This window comes from Mustela putorius, unplaced genomic scaffold (genome assembly GCF_011764305.1).
Source record: "Mustela putorius furo isolate JIRA1106 unplaced genomic scaffold, ASM1176430v1.1 tig00000242_pilon_pilon_pilon, whole genome shotgun sequence".
Lineage (NCBI taxonomy): Eukaryota > Metazoa > Chordata > Mammalia > Carnivora > Mustelidae > Mustela > Mustela putorius.
The window spans coordinates 10,014,813-10,036,012 of record NW_025421325.1 but is presented as its reverse complement, the minus strand read 5'-3'; positions in this window follow the sequence as shown (position 1 = coordinate 10,036,012).

The following is a 21,200-nucleotide window of genomic DNA, read 5'->3' as shown; positions in this document are numbered from 1 at the left end:
CTGCATGTGGCTGTCCAATTTTCCCAGCACCATTTATTGAAGAGGCTGTCTTTTTTCCATTGGACATTCTTTCCTGCTTTGTCGAAGATTAGTTGACCATAGATTTGAGGGTCTATTTCTGGGCTCTCTATTCTGTTCCATTGATCTATGTGTCTGTTTTTGTGCCAGTACCATGCTGTCTTGATGATGACAGCTTTGTAATAGAGCTTGAAGTCCGGAATTGTGATGCCACCAACGTTGGCTTTCTTTTTCAATATCCCTTTGGCTACTCGAGGTCTTTTCTGGTTCCATATAAATTTTAGCATTATTTGTTCCATTTCTTTGAAAAAGATGGATGGTACTTTGATAGGAATTGCATTAAATGTGTAGATTGCTTTAGGTAGCATAGACATTTTCACAATATTTATTCTTCCAATCCAGGAGCATGGAACATTTTTCCATTTCTTTGTGTCTTCCTCAATTTCTTTCATGAGTACTTTATAGTTTTCTGAGTATAGATTCTGTGTCTCTTTGGTTAGGTTTATTCCTAGGTATCTTATGGTTTTGGATGCAATTGTAAATGGGATTGACTCCTTAATATCTCTTTCTTCTGTCTTGCTGTTGGTGTAGAGAAATGCAACTGATTTCTGTGCATTGATTTTATATCCTGACACTTTACTGAATTCCTGTATAAGTTCTAGCAGTTTTGGAGTGGAGTCTTTTGGGTTTTCCACGTATAGTATCATATCATCTGCGAAGAGTGATAATTTGACTTCTTCTTTGCCGATTTGGATGCCTTTAATTTCCTTTTGTTGTCTGATTGCTGAGGCTAGGACCTCTAGTACGATGTTGAATAGCAGTGGTATTAATGGACATCCCTGCCGTGTTCCTGACCTTAGCGGAAAAGCTTTCAGTTTTTCGCCATTGAGAATGATATTTGCGATGGGTTTTTCATAGATGGTTTTGATGATATTGAGGTATGTGCCCTCTATCCCTACACTTTGAAGGGTTTTGATCAGGAAGGGATGTTGTACTTTGTCAAATGCTTTTTCAGCATCTATTGAGAGTATCATATGGTTCTTGTTCTTTCTTTTATTGATGTGTTGTATCACATTGACTGATTTGCGGATGTTGAACCAACCTTGCAGCCCTGGAATAAATCCCACTTGGTCGTGGTGAATAATCCTTTTAATGTACTGTTGAATCCTATTGGCTAGTATTTTGTTGAGTATTTTCGCATCTGTGTTCATCAAGGATATCGGTCTATAGCTCTCTTTTTTGGTGGGATCCTTGTCTGGTTTTGGGATCAAGGTGATGCTGGCCTCATAAAATAAGTTTGGAAGTTTTCCTTCCATTTCTATTTTTTGGAACAGTTTCAGGAGAATAGGAATTAGTTCTTCTTTAAATGTTTGGTAGAATTCCCCCGGGAAGCCGTCTGGCCCTGGGCTTTTGTTTGTTTGGAGATTTTTAATGACTGTTTCAATCTCCTTACTGGTTATGGGTCTGTTCAGACTTTCTATTTCTTCCTGGCTCAGTTGTGGTAGTTTATATGTTTCTAGGAATGCATCCATTTCTTCCAGATTGTCAAATTTATTGCCGTAGAGTTGCTCATAGTATGTTCTTATAATAGTTTGTATTTCTTTGGTGTTAGTTGTGATCTCTCCTCTTTCATTCATGATTTTATTTATTTGGGTCCTTTCTCTTTTCTTTTTGATAAGTCGGGCCAGGGGTTTATCAATTTTAGTAATTCTTTCAAAGAACCAGCTCCTAGTTTCGTTGATTTGTTCTATTGTTTTTTTGGTTTCTATTTCATTGATTTCTGCTCTGATCTTTATGATTTCTCTTCTCCTGCTGGGCTTAGGGTTTTTTCTTGTTCTTTCTCCAGCCTCCTTTAGGTGTAGGGTTAGGTTGTGTACCTGAGACCTTTCTTGTTTCTTGAGAAAGGCTTGTACCACTATATATTTTCCTCTCAGGACTGCCTTTGTTGTGTCCCACAGATTTTGAACCGTTGTATTTTCATTATCATTTGTTTCCATGATTTTTTTCAATTCTTCTTTAATTTCCTGGTTGACCCATTCATTCTTTAGAAGGATACTGTTTAGTCTCCATGTATTTGGGTTCTTTCCAAACTTCCTTTTGTGGTTGAGTTCTAGCTTTAGAGCATTGTGGTCTGAAAATATGCAGGGAATGATCCCAATCTTTTGATACCGGTTGAGTCCTGATTTAGGACCGAGGATGTGATCTATTCTGGAGAATGTTCCATGTGCACTAGAGAAGAATGTGTATTCTGTTGCTTTGGGATGAAATATTCTGAATATATCTGTGATGTCCATCTGGTCCAGTGTGTCGTTTAAGGCCTTTATTTCCTTGCTGATCTTTTGCTTGGATGACCTGTCCATTTCAGTGAGGGGAGTGTTAAAGTCCCCTACTATTATTGTATTATTGTTGATGTGTTTCTTTGATTTTGTTATTAATTGGTTTATATAGTTGGCTGCTCCCACATTGGGGGCATAGATATTTAAAATTGTTAAATCTTCTTGTTGGACAGACCCTTTGAGTATGATATAGTGTCCTTCCTCATCTCTTATTATAGTCTTTGGCTTAAAATCTAATTGATCTGATATAAGGATTGCCACTCCTGCTTTCTTCTGATGTCCATTAGCATGGTAAATTCTTTTCCACCCCCTCACTTTAAATCTGGAGGTGTCTTCGGGCTTAAAATGTGTTTCTTGGAGGCAACATATAGATGGGTTTTGTTTTTTTATCCATTCTGATACCCTGTGTCTTTTGACAGGGGCATTTAGCCCATTCACATTCAGGGTAACTATTGAGAGATATGAATTTAGTGCCATTGTATTGCCTGTAAGGTGACTGTTACTGTATATGGTCTCTGTTCCTTTCTGATCTACCACTTGTAGGCTCTCTCTTTGCTTAGAGGACCCCTTTCAATATTTCCTGTAGAGCTGGTTTGGTATTTGCAAATTCTTTCAGTTGTTGTTTGTCCTGGAAGCTTTTAATCTCTCCTTCTATTTTCAATGATAGCCTAGCTGGATATAGTATTCTTGGCTGCATGTTTTTCTCGTTTAGTGCTCTGAAAATATCATGCCAGCTCTTTCTGGCCTTCCAGTCTCTGTGGATAAGTCAGCTGCCAATCTAATATTTTTACCATTGTATGTTACAGACTTCTTTTCCCGGGCTGCTTTCAGGATTTTCTCTTTGTCACTGAGACTTGTAAATTTTACTATTAGGTGTCGGGGTGTGGGCCTATTCTTATTGATTTTGAGGGGCGTTCTCTGAACCTCCTGAATTTTGATGCTCGTTCCCTTTGCCATATTGGGGAAATTCTCCCCAATAATTCTCTCCAGTATACCTTCTGCTCCCCTCTCACTTTCTTCTTCTTCTGGAATCCCAATTATTCTAATGTTGTTTCATCTTATGGTGTCACTTATCTCTCGAATTCTCCCCTCGTGGTCCAGTAGCTGTTTGTCCCTCTTTTGCTCAGCTTCTTTATTCTCTATCATTTGGTCTTCTATATCACTAATTCTTTCTTCTGCCTCATTTATCCTAGCAGTTAGAGCCTCCATTTTTGATTGCACCTCATTAATAGCTTTTTTGATTTCAACTTGGTTAGATTTTAGTTCTTTTATTTCTCCAGAAAGGGCTTTTATATCTCTCGAGAGGGTTTCTCTAATATCTTCCATGCCTTTTTCGAGCCCGGCTAGAACCTTGAGAATTGTCATTCTGAACTCTAGATCTGACATATTACCGATGTCTGTATTGATTAGGTCCCTAGCCTTCGGTACTGCCTCTTGTTCTTTTTTTTGTGTTGAATTTTTCCGTCTTGTCATTTTGTCCAGATAAGAGTAGATGAAGGGGCAAGTAAAATACTAAAAGGGTGGCAACAACCCCAGGAAAATATGCTTTAACCAAATTAGAAGAGATCCAAAATCGTGAGTGGGGAGAAAGGGGATAAAAAGAGGTTCAAAAAGGAAGAAAGAAAAAAAAAAACAAAAAGAAAAGAAAAAAAGAAAGAAAAGAAAAGAAAAGAATTTTTAAAAAAAGAAAACACCTTTCAGAAAGTGGTTGTTTTTCTGTTTCCAGAATTGCTGTTCTTCTTCTCTTCGATCTGCCGATGGATTTTCAGGTGTTTGCAATCTTTAGATAAGCTATCTAGCTGATCTCCGGCTAGCTGAAGCAGTCTCAGCTTGCTACTTCTCCGCCATCTTGACTCCTCCCCGCTTTGTTTTATTTTATTTTTTGGTATGCTTTGTAATTTTTTTGTTGTTGTTGGAAAATAGACGTGTAAGTGGTTACAGAAACTGAGGAAAATAGGTCTCTAATAATATATGCTCATCTGGGTAAGAGTTGGGATTTGTTCAATGTGTTCTGTAGCTATAGGTGTCAGAGGCTTCAAATCACTTAACTATCTTGATTTTTTTTTTGTCTCCTTTCTTTAATTTTGGTTTACTTGAGTATTCTCCCTCAGAAAGAGTCTGTTTCTTTTTCCCTTTTTTGTATTTTATTTCTGTATTTTTGTTTATTTTATTATTTTGAGTATCCAAAGATTCATGGTTTATGTACCATACCAGTGTTCCATGCAATACATACCCTCCATAATACCCACCACTAGCTCACCCAACCTCCCACCTCCTCCCCTCCAAAATCTCAGTTTGTTTTTCAGTGTTCATAGCCACTCATTGTTTGTCTCCCCTGCCGATTTCCCCCACCTGACTTTTCCTCTCCTTCTTCCAATGCGCTCCATGTTATTCCTTATGCTTCACAAGTAAGTGAAACCATATGATAATTGACTCTCTCTGCTTGACTTATTTCATCAGAATAAACTCCTCCAGTCCCATCCATGTTGCTACAAATATTGGGTATTCATCCTTTCTGATGGAGGCATAATATTCCATTGTATATACCGACCATATCTTCTTTATCCATTCATCTATTGAAGGGCATCTTGGTTCTTTCCACAGTTTGGTGACTGTGGCCATTGCTGCTATGAATATTGGGGTACAGATGGCCCTTCTTCTCACTTCATCTGTATCTTTGGGGTAAATACCCAGTAGTGCAAGTTACAGAATCAGAGGGTAGCTCTGTTTTTAATTTTTTAAGATAATCACGTAAAACAAAACAAAACAAAACAAAAACCAGTCTGTTTCTTGCAGCTCTTCCAGTTTTAATTTATGTTCATACTGGAACCAGATTAGTATGGTTATAAGGTATGGGAGTGAGAGAGTGTTTTATAATATTCCAGTTAAGTCTCAGCCTTTTGGTAAGCTAGTGTCTTTTGTGACCTTCAAAGCATGTTTTCTTGTATAGCTCTGCAACTCCCTCCTTAAGTGAGACAGGAAGACTAGAGGGGGTTGGAATGAGAGAGACATCCTTTTCCCCACAACTATTGCACAGACTGTGGTAAAGAATTTCTTCCCAAAGAGTAGGCTTTTATTTTAATAGAGAAGGCTCTGTGCATATTTACCAAGGATTACTTTTCTCCTTTCCCAGCTAGAGCCACAAGACGATTTTCTTGGGTTTTTATCTTAAGAACTTTGTGGGGTTCCTGGAGATAAAGACCACATGGCCTTAATATTTTTTCATTCTTAAGTTAGCATACAATGGGACTCCAGCAATTCATCAAAATTGCCATGTAAATGTCTAACTAGTTTGAGGTCTCAGCAACTTCTATTCCAGGTGAGTAGATCTTGTTTTTGACTCTCTGGGTTTACCATTCTCTCTAGATTTTGAGGTAGCAGTTTGCCCTGCAAACATAGATCTTGGACTTAAGAAATGTCATTGATTTTCTGTTTGTTCAACTTTCTGTTGTTATGAGGACAGGACATTACATGTCGGAGTTGAAACAAATTTCAGCTTATATCTAACATTTTTATTTGATTTATTCCCTACTTCCCTAACCATTCTATTATTTCAGCATTTTAATAACCCCCTGCTGAGTATGCCTACTATATTGGATGTACTACTGGGTCTTATATTTTTGGTGCAATCTTTGATCTGTGATTTTTAGCATTTTATATTTATTATAGTCATTGCAAAAAATAGAAGTTCTTCCACATTATTTTGCATTTCTATGTTTGCTTCTTTTTAAAACTTCCTTTCTTGTCTTCTAGCTATTGCATTTTTTTTAAGATTATACTTTTATCTTTATTCTTTTTTTTAAGATTTTATTTATTTATTTGACAGACAGAGATCACAAGTAGGCAGAGAAGCAGGCAGAGAAAGAGAAAGGGAAGCAGACTTCCTGCTGGGCAGAGCCCAATGTGGGGCTGGATCCCAGGACCCTGGGATCATGATCTGAGCCAAAAGGAAGGGGCTTTAATGCACTGAGCCACCCAGGTACCCCTGTTTTTATTCTTTGAGAGATTACTCCTATTAGGGCTCATCCCTAAATTTATTTTTCTTATTTGTTTTTAAGTTTCTGAATCTTATCTCTTCCTGAACTAAATGATTACTTGAATACCTACAACTACTTCTGTTTTATCATTACAACTCTACACTCTACCCCATTTATACTGTATGTTGGTGTATCTCTAGGTTAATGTTCAGGTGGGAGAGCCATCAAGCATGCTATTTGCCATCTTATCAGCTATGGAAAATCTTTGCTGTAACATTCAGTGGATCAAAACTGTAATTTCTACCTCTTGTATCACTTGTTAGGAACAGCAACAGTGCACCTAGTCAATTTAGAATTAGAATCATAAAATTTTTGTGCAGAAAGTGATCTTAGAGATTATTTAGTAAAGTAGTAGAGTATCATTTTCTAGTGGTTCTTCAAGCAGGTTGCTCCTACTATGCTCATGTTAGAGAAAATGAATGCAGTTAATTACAAAACTTAGCTACTCTACACAATATATGTAGTATTGCTTTCATCTTAGAGAAGCTTCCATAAAATTTTTTAAAAAGGGCAAATATCAAGCTAATGTCATAAAGGGCAAGTGATTTAATCTAGTTTCATGTTTTCCAGAGAAATAAACAGAGAACTAGGTGGATTAGGTGACTATGGTCTAGGTCATGTAGGATGTTAGAAGTAGACTCCTGCGCCTGCTCAGTCCCTGGAACCATAATGGCTCCTATTTAGAGTCTATTTTGTGTAGGAGTATATGAGGAAATAGCTTCATTTGAGTAGTAAGAATTCCATATTACAATACAATGCTGTGTAAGAAGGAGAAAGTAATTTTCATTATAAGCCATTCCTTTCAGTCATTCAAAGCTTTTGAAATAATCTCTTTTAGATTTAAATTATCCATGCTTGAAAAAAACATGGTTGAAGATGGAGGTAATTTTATTTTGAAAAATTTGGGCAGACTCTTTTTTGAAATACATCAGATTAGTAGAAAGTTATAGAAGAAAAAATAGTAAAAACTCACAAACTTTTTAGCTTTCATTTAACTCTCAACTTGCTGAATTGGTAACTTTCTTTAAATTAAATTCTTCATTTAAATGGAAGAAAATCATAGAATAGTTGAATAATTTAAAAATGTTGAGCCATTTAATTTTTAATGTATTAATTGAAAGTACCAATAAACATTATAGCCCCAGATTTCTTGTATCAGTTAGCTCCAATTTTTCTTTTAAGAACATTGCAAATACACACCATAACAGAACCACGCACACAAACTTATATTTGCGTGGATTATTTGAATGCTGTAAAGTCTGGAGTTTTCAAATTAAATGTTCTTTCTGAAATAAAACACAAATTCAATGTTTTCTGCTATTTCCTTTTTCTTGCTGAGTATTTAGTTAGGCATTTTTTCTTTGATTGAAAGGAACAGAGAATTGCTCTAAAACCCAAGCAATGGAGGCTTACTGGGACACCTGTGGTCTGGAATCAGAAGAGGAAAGTCATTGAGAACTGAACTGCTCCTTCTTGATCTCATTCATACATACCAGTCTTAGCTATTTACTCGGTGTCTGTTCTGCCTCCTTTCTCCCTTCTAACAGATTCCTTCAGTTATGTGAAGCCTCAACTCCCTCCTGACTTCAATATGTACTAGGTTATTGCAATCTCTCTGACTTCCCTGTACATTGTGACTGTTCATCTCTACCTTATCCATGGAGAACAAAACATCCCCACCAACAGGTTGCAGTGATTTCTACTATAATGCAGCTGGTTTTAGGTAGGTGCCGGTGAGGACATGTAGTGTATTACAGTATTTTTATATAATCCCGACATATTGCATAAATCTCAAAATATCCAGTTGCTACACATCACAACATCTAAGGAGTTTCTATTTATGGTTTCATTGGGTTTTGGGTGGGGTAGACAATGCATGGTATTTGTTTGTTTGTTTGTTTGTTTTTAACCTGAACACAGTACTCTGGTGTAATTGTGACTATGCAACTGGAACTCATGCATCATGTTGTTCCAAACAGGTTGTACGAAATGAATGCAGGAGATTAAGAAGAAAAGGTCCTGCCCTTTCCACTTTGTGCTTTCAAAGACGTGGAATTGCAAGGGAAATAGGAGACTGGAGAGAGAGAGGAGACCAAGCTCCTTCTAGAGTAGGAGGCTTCCATCAGTGGAGCAGTGGAGGTCAGGGATCCAAACCTTCAAGTCCTAGTCTACCTGCGTTTAAGTTTCTACAGTCTGCCTGGTTAACCAAGTGGTTCATGTGGAAACCATAATATTATAGTTTGAAAAAAGCTCCATTGAACTGTTAATTTTGTATTTATATGAATGCATCTGCAATAGTAGAGGCTCTGACCCAGGAACATTTCTATAGCAGGAAGATTCACTGTGGTGTAATAGAAAAACCTTGGAACCAGTATCAGAGTGTCAGAACCTGGTTTTGTCCTGACAAGCTGTTTGACCTTGGGCCTTCATGGGACTGAAGTCTTCATCTGAAAAATGCAGGTGCTTTGCTTTCTTTTTTTTTCTCTTTAAACAGCAGAACACCCATTCCATTTTTCTTCCAATGAGTTTGTAAGTGGAAACCTATTATAAAACTTAAGGCTGAGTTGGGATACTAATTAAGCTTTCTTTTCACTCTTATAGCAGTCCCTGAACTGTCCCTGCAGAATCCTAGGACTTAGAAAACAGTTAAAAATGATTAGATTATCTCAGTGGTTCCTGGGCTCTGCTCCCAGAGATTCTGATTCAGAAATGTTGGGGGGAGTGCCTAGGAATCTGCATTTAATTGTCCCTTCCCTCAAGTGATTCTGGTGTAGGCCTTGATAATTTATTCATTTCTGAAAGTCTCTTGGTTTAACTTTCTTTAGCTTTGTGAAATTCCAGTTTGCTCATCTGAAAATATGAAGATTAAAATATCATCCTACTTCAAAGGTTTTATGTGTGAGGGGGGATCAGATGAGATAATGTATACAAAATTATGACTTTTAAAATGACATCTGTTGAAAGATGATTTAAATACCTAGCAGACTATAGAATACTATGCTGTTCTAAAAATAGTGTTATGTAAAAATGCAATCCAGATAGTATAAAAAAGAGTCTTCAACTCCAAAACTTCTATATTAAAATCTTCTAGAAAGAACAATTCTAACTAGGCGTTTTTCTTCTGTTAGCAAAAGGAAAGTGATAAATGTATAATCTGATTGATTAAAGCAATATAGTTTTTAAAGGAATAATACTTTACAAGTGTTCTTTTGGAACTTTCTATATAACAGGAGTGTAAAAAGGAGAGCTTTCCTATTAATGTATACTCATCCTAGAACAGCTCTTGAATCTGGTAAGTGGTGGAGGAGCTATGGCTGATTTTCACTGGATATAAAGAACATTCCTTCTTTTAGATATAAGCAGACTTGTGTATATTTGAAGAAGCTCAGTTCTAGGATATATTATGGTCAGCTTGATACCCAAAACATGTGTTCATTTCAAAAGTCTCTAGAACTTTATTCCCTCATCTATAGAATGAGCATACAGATGATCTCTAGGTCTGTCAACCTGAGTATAAGCTCTTATACTGTTTATAAACAGCACTTTAGAAGGGGTAAGTTACCTCAAAATATTTATGTAGTCAGGAAGAGAGTGAAGCTATTGTTTGACTCTTGAAGCTATTGTTTAAACTTTTTGTAGTAGCTGATATTTTCTGGTAATTCTATAGAATTTCCTGTTTAATAGAGTTGCTATTAATTAGCCTACAGCCAGAAGACACTCTGAGCCAGTAGTCCCTAACCAGGCTCCTCTCAGACCTATTAGGTAGAATTCTGACCACCTACATTTGGAAACCACTGCACAAGAGAGCCATTTGTTGCACACAGGATTTCTCCTGATGTGATTCATTAAGAATGGGTGGTGGATGTGTGTGCATGTGTGTGTTTGTGTGTGCATGCACATACTTGTGTATTCTGTGTGCACCTAAGTGTCAGTCTGTCAAACTAAAACAGCAATAGATGGTGAACTTTTCAATAATTGTGCTCAATCCAGTGTGTGTGTGTGTGTGTGTGTGTGTGTGTGTGTATGATTTGTCAATGCTGCATCCACTGTTTCAAATAGTTCTAGTAACTATTAACACATGGGTGCTCAAAAGTAAAATACAATATATTTTGCTACAATGTACATACAGTATGCAATTTTATGGCTATGGAGAATTTAATATTAAATAGAAGTATACAAATAAGAAGGGCCATATTCTATGTCCAAATGAAATAAAATGAAAACCCTTCTAGCACTTCAGTCAATATGACTGAATTTCTAGAACATATACTGCTTTATGCTTGTGCATATATATATTTGTGTAAACTATTGGTACCACCTGACAGGTGCTGAGGGCTTAATTATTCCTCTTTCACTCTAGAATTTCTTTGTAGATGAAGAAAAATATTTTAAAATAGAAAAATATGGGGAAAATCTCCTATTGAACTCATTATAAATTAGTTATGATACATTTGTATATATTAAACATATGTATCAAATTATTATAAATAGCCCTCTTTAAACCCTGGTATAATGGAGAAAAACTGATGTAGAGCTTCTTAGATTTTTTTTTAATTGCCTTTGACTATCTCCTACTTATCCTTTTTCAGCTTGGACATCATCCTTACATCTGTGTTTTCTCTTATAACTGGCTTAGAAGATGTTTTTGTTGGTTGTGGGACAATGGGTAACCTTAACTTTTACCTCAATATGTTCTTCTGAGCTCATTGTTTCGACTGCAACCAATTTCCAAGCTCCATTATTCTGTATCCAGTACAAATATGTAACATGGGCAGTCTGAGAGGTTTTTTGGGTGTATTTAATATTAAACCATAATAAAATTTCCTTTTCATGTATCTCATATATGTTATCACAGGAATCATAAAGAAAAAAACTTCAGTCTGAAACTTTGAAATAACTACTCTTATAGCTCATGATCTTAGGGATAGTATGCCTTAGCAAAAGCAGAAACCTATTCAAGGTAGCATAAATGAGGGGGTGCATCTCATAATTTTTCACTGGGAGCTAAAAAGTCAGATACCTCCTCATTTTCCTTCTCCTTATTAGATGTAAGGTCTTCAGCTAGTCTCTCTGGTTGCCATTTCCCAGGAGAGAGAATCTGGTTGGCTCATATGTCATGTAATGAAATTATCCTTCCTAGGGCTGAGAGTTGGTGGGGAGCAGATAATATAAGAAATGTCATGGGAACTGGGCAGAAGTGATACTCTTTCTAGTAAATGACTATTGCTACTTTTTGAATTTTGGTCATGTCTATTTTATCGATTTCTTCTTCTAATGTACTTTCAAGGTTACTGTATTTTATTTTATTTTTTTTAAAGATCTTATTTATTTATTTGACAGACAGAGATCACCAATAGTCAGAAAGGCAGGCAGAGAAAGAGAGAGGAAGAAACAGGCTCCCTGCTAAGCAGAGAGCCCGATGTGGGGTTCGATCCCAGGATTCTGGGATCATGACCGGAGCTGAAGGCAGAGGCTTTAACCCCTGAGCCACCCAGGTGCCCCAAGGTTACTGTATTTTAAAAACCAGGTTAATTCAATTCAGTAGCATCCTTCTTTTATTACAATTATCATAATTATTATTTTTTCTTTTCTGATGGTATGCTGGTTTGGGGCCGGAGTGCTCCAGACCTTTCCCTTCTCTCCTTCTGGTCTGTGTTACCAGGTGCAGATCCCTGCTGTCCCATTGCCTGCCTCAAATTACAGCTTGGTTAGCTATTAAGCAGCATTCACAAGAGACTGGGGTGAGTGGAAGGGAGAAGCATGATCTCCTTTTCCCAGGTGTCATTTATGTCAGTGTCAGTGCCTTCTCTGCCACCTTAGGTCCTATGGGCCACTGGGTTCTAGGTTTCTCAACGCCCTAGCCCCGGGTTGTCATAGTGTGTCTTCCCCTTTGTCTTTTCAGCTTAGACGTAGGAGATGCATCCTGCTATCGCAAATCACTGAGGTGGCCTCCCTGTGAACACTCCCTTTGGTGTTTTATCTCACACCTCATCTATGTAACCAATACTTGATTGATAGATTGCTAACAGTTTAAAATAGTGTTTGGACAAAGTGTGATATAGTATAGAACTTACTCTGCTTGTCTTTAACAAAAATTAATGGATTTTATTTTTTAGAACAGTTTTAGGTTTACAGAAAAATTAAGCAGAGTTTTTATATATCCCCTGTCTAATAGGCCCACAGATTCCTCTATTATTTACATTTTATATGAATGCGGTACATTTGATAAAGTAGATGAGCAAATAGTGATACATTATTAACTAAAGTCCAGAGCTTAGAGTTCATTCTTTGTGTTGTACATTTTATGTATTTTGACAAGTATATACTAACATGTATGTGTGGTTGAAGTATCTTAGAGCACTGTCTCACTGCTTTAAAAATCTATCCCTGCAACCCAACTATTTGTGCCTCCTCCTGGCAATTCCTGGTCTTTTACTGTCTTCATAGTTTGCCTTGTCAGGGTGTCATATAGTTGGGATTATACAGCCTTTTTCAGATTGAGTTCTTTTACTTAGTAATACGCATTTAAGTTTCCTCCATTTGTTGTGGCTTGAAGTTAATTTTTCAAATTGCTGAATAATATTCTCTTGTATAGATATACCACTATTCATCCCCATAGTGAAGGGCTTCTTGGTTGCTTTCAAGTGTTGGCATTTATGAATAAAGCTTCCATAAATATTTGTGTGGACATACAATTTTTATTCATTTGCATAAATACCAAGGAATGCAATTACTAGATGATGTGGTAAGAGTGTGTTGTTTTGCAAGAAACTGGCAGACTGTCTTCCAAAGTTTCTGTGCCATTTTTCATTCTCATTAGCTATAAATGAGAGTACCTGTTGCTCTTCAAGGTGTTGGCATTTCAAGGTGTTGGATATTAGCCATTCTAGTAGCATTTCAAGGTGTTGGATATTAGCCATTCTAGTAGCATTTTTCCACTCTTGATGACAGCTCAGGCTTTTTCTTTTCTGGTGGTGAACAGATTAGATCAATGACTATACTATGACCATCTATAAGCATATTTTATTAATCATTACTATCTCTTATGGACTTACTTATTTTGAAAAACTTGTTATCCATTTGTTTCTATTGGCTCCCATTTTTTGTTTGTTTGTCTTTTGGCCTGTTATTGTTGCATTTTTTTCTTAGTTGGCAGGAAAACCAGAAATTAAGAATGGGTGGTGTGTGTGTGCATGTGTGTGTATGTGTGTACATGCACATACTTGTGTGTGCCATGTGCACCTAAGAATCCATACCCAAGGCAAATGAATAAAAGATTTCCGGTTTTGGCTACAACATTATCCCTACCCATGTTTTCTTGGTTAGATGCACAGACCAGGAAGCCTAAATCATTATTTACTATGGGCCTGTAATTCAGGAAGGAGGAACAAGACTGTGCCTTTTCATGATCATGTTGGAAAATGTTCCAGGACTTAACCTATTTCTGCAATGTCTTTTGTGTCCATTCCCAATGCTACAACCTCCATCCCAGCCCTCCCATCTCACAGGATTCACTGCAACAATCGGCTGAATGGTGCTCTTGCCTGCATACTCTCATTCACTTCCTGTCACGAAGAACCTATTCTGCGTCAACTTTGTGTTAACTGACAGGGATACACAGACCAGTGAGAGATGATTTCTGCCATTAACATGTTACATTGTAATATTATATTACAATATCATGTTATATTGTAATATAATATTTCAATATAATAGGAGAGAAATTAGGTAATAGCATTCTCAGAACAGAGTTTGGTAGGTCAAACAATAGATATCACTAACCATATGTTTATTCATGAATACCTCCAGTTAATTAGTTTTGGGCAGGAGACTATGCTATGCTCTCTGGCGTTAGCATGATTTCAATAAATATTTGTGAATCAGTGAAAGGATGAATTCTCCCTCTCTGAATGCCATCTGGTCTTCGTATTTGCAATTTGAGAATGTATAATTCTTAGGGAAGCATAAATCTCAGTGTCCTTCTCACCCAAAGGCCCAGATTCAACTGAACAATAAAAAAACACACTTTTTCTGTTTCTATCAAGAGAAGCAAGTCGCTGTTTAGAATATTGCTTGTTCTCACGACTTTTCATTCAGGCAGTGCACAACACTCTATACATATTCTACATCCTCACCTACAACTTAGCTACAGTTGTTTTCTCCTCTGGCTCTAAGGGTAGCCTGTGTCTATTGATTTTCGCATTGGGAAGTCAGAAGTCTTCCCTGAAAAGAATGCTCTTTCTCTAGCCCTCTGTGGGAAGGAATAGTGAACATGTGGAGTTATCACATGGAAATGTCAAAACTCAACCCACATGCATGTGTATGATTACACAGCTGAAAAAACTGGTCCTTGTAGTCCCTAACAATCAAGCTAGGGATATATGAGTGGTTATTGAATACTTCTTCTGTGCCCGACCAGGTGCTAGGCGCTTTTACGTGTGTTATTACCTTGGAATAAACACGTTATCAAATTTGTCAGCAAGGAGATGGTGTGGTGAGAGTAGCTTTGGGGAGATGGATGAGTACACAGAAGCGGCCCTTGCAGAGAAGCTTGTGTTTGAGATACAAGGTAATAGGGGAATCTTGTAGTGGGAACAAAACCTAATAAAAACAAGCTTTGGGAAGACTTTCATGGCAGTGCTTCCCCCAAGCCCAGGGAGGTTGACAAGTGAGGTAGGCCTTAGCAAAAATGACCGGTGTTTGAGAAGAGCTAAAAAATTCTCTCCCTTTTTTTGGGGGGGGGGTGAGCAGAATTTGGTTTTATTTATTTTATTTTTTCAATGTTCCAGCATTCATTGATTATGCACCACACCCAGTGCTCCATGCAATATGGGCCCTCCTTAATACCCACCGCCAGGCTCACCCAACTTTCCATCCCGCAGCCCTTCCCAAACCTTCAGTTTGTTTCTCAGAGTCCACAGTCTTCATGGTTCATCTCCCACTCCAATTTCACCCAACTCACTTCTCCTCTCCATCTCCTCATGTCCTCCGTGTTATTCCTTATGCTTCACAAGTAAGTGAAACCATATGATAATTGACTTTCTCTGCTTGACTTATTTCACTCAACATAATCTCCTTGATCCCAGCACCTTGTTCCCTGGAGCTTCTTATAACCCTTGCAGCATCTGGCTTTTGTGTGCTCTGTCCTTCCAGTTTGGAGGTACACTCAGCTCAGAAGATAGAGATGAAGGGGTCAGCAGCACAGATGTGACAGTTGACCCATGAAAGGGAATAAGGTCAAGACAAGAGAGTCAGGACTCCAGGACAAGAACCTGGGGAGGAGGACAGAGAGAGGAGCCAACAAAAAACCCGAGAGCTTTGCAGCAAGACTGAGATATAAACAATGAGTCAGTCTACTGTAATATCAGCAAAACGAAGTTTTAAGAAGGAGTGCTTTTTGGTATCAAGGGTAGTAGCACATATTAAGAACCCAGAAAGTCTGTACCAGAGCCCCATTAAAATGGATTACTTCTTCCTCTCTCATCATCCCATACACCTATAATTTTTTTTAAAAAGATCAAGTATATAACTTTTTACACAATTATCTCAGTCATTGTATCAGGTTCATTAAGTAGGTATCATCAACCATCCTTTATTTATTCCAGAATTGAAAGACACTAACTCAAAGACATTAAATATCTTGCCCAGGTTTGCACAGCTAGGGAAGCTGGAATTATAAGCCAGATTTGTCTGTTTTCCAAGTCTGAGGTTTCAGTATCAGCATTATTTTATGCCACTTGAGACTTTGTATGTGTGTCCCCCTCCCAAAAAAAGTTAAATCCTTTTTCATTGCTTTTTTCCTATGCTATCTTACCCTCCTAGCAAGAATACAATGCAGATTAACTGAAAGGCTGAGAGAAGTGGAATGAAAAAGAACAGGCGGTAATAGAAAAGATAATAGGGAAATACTTGCTACCTCTTGAAATCAGATTGCAAAAGAATTACCTTCGACCTGAGTTTGGTTTACATTTTCCTTCCCTAGGTAGTTTTCAGGCATCTCCAGGTTCACATTCATATTTATCTGGCTGGTCTAAGAATTATCTGGGGCACCTGGATGGCTCAGTTGATTAGGCATGTGACTCTTGGTTTCAGCTCAGAGGTTGTGAGGTGGAACCACACGTTAGGTTCCATGCTCCATCTGCTTGAGATTCTCAAAAAGAATTATGGCCCCATGACCATAACTGTTAAAGGTAACATTCTAAATCTAGAATGATTTTTGTCTCACTGTTTCTTTCCATTTCCTGAACATGTTATCTAGCAGAGCTCTTATTCACATAGAGTTTTCTACAGTTTTCTAAATACTATACAGGCTGATCATGGTAGAAGAAAACTCAAGGAGTGTTGAGTGAAATAGAATTATTTTGCTCACTCTGAATATATTTGATTTGTCCCTCCTTGTCATCTGAAAAGGAGACTACCTACAGACTAAAGATAAAAGGCTTCAGATCCTTGAATAAATGCGATAGGCAAAAGGTCTGAATAGTCAACTCCGTTTACAGACACTCCTGCACAAATTAGATGGTTGGATTTTCTCCTAGGTAAGTGAATATTGGAGGATATTTAAAATAAGATGATATATATATATATATATATATATATATATATATATATTAGAAGTTTGAATTTGAATGAACCATGGGGATCACTGGATTCACATTGGCTCTCAAAGATTCACATTGGCTCTCAAAGATGAATTGAGAGAGTTAACTGGCCTTAAACATCACAAAATTAAGAAGGTAGGGAGTACTCCAGACTCTGTTCTAGCCTCTTCTCTGGTTACTGTGGAATCCCACCACCCAACCACTCTGCAAATCCTCCTTTCAACTCCCCTGAAACAAAATACTGAAGTTTTCAACTGTTCCCAATCTTGAGTTATAAAATTTGTTTGGGGATATTAATACCAGTGTCCACTTCTTGATGCATATATAATAAAATAATTGGAGGTGTGGAGAACATGGTTCTAGAGCTAGTTTGATTCACTGACTTAAGAAGTGATTACTGAACTCCTATTCTGTGCCAGGCACTGTACTAAACATGCTAGACTCAACAGATGCAATGGTGAGCAAGTCATGGGCCCTAAATTCTAGAAACGTCAAGGATAGTGAAACTGGCTTTTTATTCTGCCACTTAGGAGCTTGACATTTGGTTAGTTACCTAACCTCTTGGAGTCTCAGTTTCCTCATCTATACGATGGGATAGTAATAGCACACAGAGTTACTGTATACAGGAAGGTAGGCACAAAAATGTTAATACACAGGAGCACAGTAAATGGAGCTATTATCAGCAGCTTCATTTTACAAGCAAGGAAACTATGGTCCGGAAAGGCCAAGCAACATGCTGAAGGTAACACAGCTGTAGGCAATCTGATTCATCCACAGGCCCAGACTGATAGGACCTGGGGAATCCATGAGCATGCTCAAGAATATACACATCACTCAAATTCTCTTGACTGTCTCTTGGATCATAGTTACTTTCTGTAATACATTTTACATTTCAATCTTGTGCAATATAGAAGAAGACGATCCAATACCAAAGATGATTTAACAGGTGTTAAGGGGGGATAAAAATCCCTGATGTTCCCGAATTGAATCCTTCATTTCTCATAATGAAAGGAACTTCACAGTCCATTTAATGCACCTTCCCTATTTGGTCATTCAAATCAAGTCCTGTACTACTGGCTTCCTTAATTTTAAAGGTTGCTTAAGTATCAGATAATCATCATATGAAAGCACAGTCATGGTTAAAGACCTCTCCTGTTCAAATAGTGTTCTCTCCAAACCAGCATGGTGGGCTTGCTACTGGGTAAGGGAAGATGAACACATAACTGGAACCCATTCAATAATATTCAGATACTTTCAGAAAGATTTAAATTTAAAGGTGAATGAAATTTTAGTAAGTACCAACATTTTTCTGTTATCCTATACCAAACATCATTTTAGAGAAAAAAAATCTGTTACCTCTTTCAGGATTCAGTTTAGTACGCTCACTCTGGAGAAAGGCGAGGAAGAGGTCTTTATCCTCAGCTCTACCTCTCTGTTCCTTCATCCTCATCAGCCATCTCTTTCCCAAAGCTTCTCTTGCCTTGGGATCACTGGGAGCTTGTTACAAATGTGGATTCCTAGAGTTCATCAGACCAACTGAATCTGGTCTTCTGGGGATTGTGTGGAGTGGGTTTGAGAGGATCTACAATTTAAACAAGTTCTCCAGGTGACATTTTCCCCATAATAAAGTTTGAGAACAACTGCAGGTGTGTCTGTTTATTGTTTCACCCTGGTCCTTGTTTTTTTTTTTTAATTTATTTTTATTTTTTATAAACATATATTTTTATCCCCAGGGGTACAGGTCTGTGAATCACCCTGGTCCTTGTTTTTAACCAGTGGTTCTCAAACCTGGTTGCATGTGAGAACCACCTGGGAAGCTTTGAAAAAAATACTGATGCCAGAACCCTGCCCACAGTGATCCTGAAATAACTGGTCTGAGATTGAGCTAGCCACCAGTGTTTTCTCCAAGTGATTTTCATTTGAAGCCAGAGTTAAGAGCCATGGCAATGCTTCCTAGATCCCTGCCCCCAACCCCACCATGCTTTCACACTTCCATTCTCTGACTCCATGTTCTGTCCCCTTTCTATCACGTTCCAATTTGCTGCTTCCTTTCCTTGTCTTGTGCATCCCTAAATCCTGACAGATGGAATTCACAGACCATTTGGCATATGAAAAGGGATACTGTAAAGCACGAAAAGCAGGAAGTCACTCAGTACTTAATGTCTGTATTGCTGGTTTTTAATATCCAGGAAGGTTGTGTTCCAGTCATCATCGTATAATTTAAATGCTGCCCTTTGCACCTGGCTCTGTGATTCTGATTATGGTGGTGACACACCTTAAAAATAAAGCAAAGAAAAATAGGGATTGGTCTCATTGTTGCTGATGTTTCAATTTACTATGATGAGATGGGGGGAGAGTGGTGGGACACATTGAAACAAGTGGTATATCTCCTGGTATCAGAAGACTCAGATATCACCTCACACCAGTCAGAATGGCTAAAATCAACAAGTCAGGAAATGACAGATGCTGGCGAGGATGCGGAGAAAGGGGAACCCTCTTACACTGTTGGTGGGAATGCAAGCTGGTGCAACCTCTCTGGAAAACAGCATGGAGGTTCCTCAAAATGTTGAAAATAGAACTGCCCTATGACCCAGCAATTGCACTACTGGGTATTTACCCTAAAGATACAAACGTAGTGATCCAAAGGGGCACATGCACCCGAATGTTTATAGCAGCAATGTCCACAATAGCCAAACTATGGAAAGAACCTAGATGTCCATCAACAGATGAATGGATCAAGAAGAGGTGGTATATATACACAATGGAATACTATGCAGCCATCAAAAGAAATGAAATCTTGCCATTTGCGACAACATGGATGGAACTAGAGCGTATCATGCTTAGCGAAATAAGTCAAGCAGAGAAAGACAACTATCATATGATCTCCTGATATGAGGAAGTGGTGATGCAACATGGGGGCTTAAGTGGGTAGAAGAAGAATCAATGTAAGAAGATGGGATTGGGAGGGAGACAAACCATAAGTGACTCTTAATCTCACAAAACAAACTGAGGGTTGCTGGGGGAAGGGGGGTTGGGAGAAGGGGGTAGGATTATGGACATTGGGGAGGGTATGTGCTTTGGTAAGTGCTGTGAAGTATGTAAACCTGGTGATTCACAGACCTGTACCCCTGGGGATAAAAATACATGTTTATAAAAAATAAAAAATTAAAAATTAAAACAATATATATTAAAAAAAGAAAAAAAGAAGAAGACTCAGTTTGAAGACTGGAGTGTTGGTCCATTACCTTCATTCCACAACATGTAGAGATTTATTTCCTCTTCTGGATTTTTATGATTATAATTTCATTCATTATCTTTATTTAATAAATATTTATTGGACACTAGTGTAAGGAGAATGAATGGTCAGTCTATAGCCACCTAGAACACTGTGGATGTATCTCACTAACATAAAGTTGAAGAAGAGAATCCATACATAAAAGCAATGTGCTATATAATTTATATAAAGTAAAAGCAAATACAAATTAATCTATGCTATTGTAAGTCAGGATTGTGATTACCCATGGGGATGTATGGATTGGACTGGGCACAATGGGGGACTTCCGGTGAGCATGCAACATTCTATTTCTTAATATGGGTATTGCATACGGAGTATGTTCAATTTGTGAAGTGTTATTGAGGTTGTTACTTATGATTTAGACATGTTGTAACTATTTTATATTTTCATAGAAGTTAAAACGATATAAAGAAAAATATTTCCTGGGCACTGCAAGACCCTAGAGTTTCAGAAGTGAGTACAGCAGCCATGTACCTCATTCTCACAGTATATGTAGTCAGGTGGGGAACACAGGCAAGTTCCAGCACATACACTATGACAGGGTTTCCCAGGAAAAATGACAGCTAAGAGATTTGAAGTGTAAATAGATGTTTCCTGGTGTAAGTGGTCAGGAAAGGAGGAGTGCACCTGGTTGCAGGAACAGCAAGGGCATGACTCTGAAGGATGAAAGCATGCGGGACGGATGAATAAAATGGCAGGCACGCAAGATGAGACTGGATAGAAACTAGGGCCAGATTAAAAAAGACCTTTTAAGCCACTTCAGAAGTTTGATACGTATCACACTGAAGTTATTGAAAAACAATGGAAGGGGACATGGCAGGCTGCAGTCCTGACCAGATGTGGTTTTAGAAAAATTACTATCATCAGAGAGGAAGGAATAAATTGGAGACGGCAAATTTGCAGGGTGGGAGCC